This window comes from Otolemur garnettii, unplaced genomic scaffold (assembly GCF_000181295.1).
Source record: "Otolemur garnettii isolate 467f Iridium unplaced genomic scaffold, OtoGar3 scaffold00249, whole genome shotgun sequence".
NCBI classification, from domain to species: domain Eukaryota; kingdom Metazoa; phylum Chordata; class Mammalia; order Primates; family Galagidae; genus Otolemur; species Otolemur garnettii.
Window position 1 is genome coordinate 1,467,706 of NW_003852644.1, and position 1,983 is coordinate 1,469,688.

Here is a 1,983-nt window from a genome sequence, read left to right on the forward strand (position 1 = left end):
CAAAAGATAAGCAAGGAGGTTCTGGGCCTAAACATATAGGTGGTCCCGTGACTCCAGTGGAATAATTAGAGAGAATTGTTCCCTCTTCTTCTGGCTTAAAGGGACCTCTATCATCATATGGTCCAGGGAGCCATGAACTCTCATTCACATAGATAGGAACAGAGGGTTCAAGCCATGAGACTCCTCTTAACAATGGTGGGTTAGGAATATAACTCCAATAAGTATAATTTTGTTGTGCACTTACCTGTGTGTTAATTATGGCTATCATTGCAAGAAACAAGGCTCGAGGGGTCACTCACTGGTTGATTGCTCACCATCACAGTTGTTTTTGCTTCCTGGCATAGTTGAGAAATCCCTCCCCAAGTTATTGGGGGAGAGGAGTGGCGTTTCCTTTGCATTCTCTGACTGGATCTAGGCATTAGTTGTTTTCTCTGCTCTTTTAGTGACAGACAGAGCATCCCCACAGTCAGATTCCTGTCTCCTCTTCGCCTTCTCTGTTGGGGGCGCCATTGGCGAGAGCATGGCGTCATGTCGCAGTTTGATGTGTTTGTCTGGGAACCAGAATTCATTGTCTCCTGTGGAGAGAAGAGCATACCCTCTACCCCAACGCACCACTACAGCTGGAAGCCATTCATTTTTTATTATGTCTTTGTAATACACAGGCTGATTAATTGCTGGTGGTATTATTTTTACCCAAAGTTTATCAGAAGGAGCTTTTCCTTCATTATCCAAATTAAAGAAATTTAAAGTAAAAAGAGCTGAGGGTATTCTATTGTGGAGAGTGGCATTATATCCTATTCCCCCTTTCTGTTTAAAAAGCATATCTTTTAGAGTTCTATTTTGTCTTTCAATGATGGTTTGTCCAGTGCTATTTCCTGGAATTCCTATAATATGCTTAATATGTTATGCTTCAAAAAATGATTGACATTTTTTAGAAATATAAGCTGACCCATTATCTGTTTTGATGGATGTTGGGACACCCATAACTGCAAAACCTTCCAATAATAAAATAATGGCAAATAGTTCAGCCTTTTGTACAGACTGATAAGGAGATTGCTTAACCTTTTGTACATCTCCACATATATATCCAGCTTATCCTTGTTTATTAGCATCAGTAAAACAGGTTAAGGCATCATTAATAGGTTGAGACATCACAATTTTAGGCAAAATCCAGGAAGTTTGTTTAAGGAACTGTATTCTTTTATCTGAAGGATATTCATTACTAATAACTCCTACATAGTCAATGAAAGCAATTTGCCAATCTTGTAACATCGTGAATATGTCAACTTTTTTATTTTCCATAGGAACAACAATTTTATCTGGATCTTTTCCTACCATTTGACGAAGTCTTTTTCTCCCTTTAATAACTATATTAGCTATTTTTTCTACATAAGGCTGGAGTTTTTTAGCAGCCTTATGCGGCAGAAAACACCATTCAATAAAATTATTGTTTTGAGTTAGCAATCCAGTAGGAGAATGTTCAGAAGGAAAAACATACAATATAAAATTTTCATTATTAGTAATTCGATCTAATTGTGATTCCTGAATATGTTTTTCTAACCATATTAGTTCCTTTTCAGCCTCAGGACTTACTGTCCTGGGACTGTTTAAGTCGGTATCTCCTTCTAATATTGAAAATAAATTAGTGAGAGAGTAAGTGGGAATTCCTAAGGAAGGATGTACCCAATTAATGTCACCTAATAATTTTTGAAAATCATTTAATGTTTTGAGAGAATTTCTTCGAATCTGCACCTTTTGGGGGATAATTTGTTGTGCAGTTATTTTGTAACCTAGGTATTTCCATGGATCATTTCTTTGGATTTTTTCTGGTGCTACATGCAGGCCATATTCATTAAATGATAAGCAAACAGCCTGAACAATATTATTAAGAGTGTACTGATCCAAATGAGCAAATAAAATATCATCCATATAATGATAGTAAATACCATCTGGAAATTGAGATGCCAATTTTCTTAAAGGTTG

The 1,983-nt window shown here is 36.6% G+C and overlaps 1 long non-coding RNA gene across 2 annotated transcripts in view; it reads right to left on the minus strand.

Moving 5' to 3' along the window:
* Positions 1–7: 7 nt before the first annotated feature.
* Positions 8–1,983, minus strand: part of LOC111722420 — a 12,167-nt gene continuing 10,191 nt past the window's right edge. For both annotated transcript variants that reach the window (XR_002771227.1, XR_002771226.1), the window contains one exon: positions 8–575. This is a non-coding gene — a long non-coding RNA (uncharacterized LOC111722420). The remainder of the gene's footprint in view (positions 576–1,983) is intronic.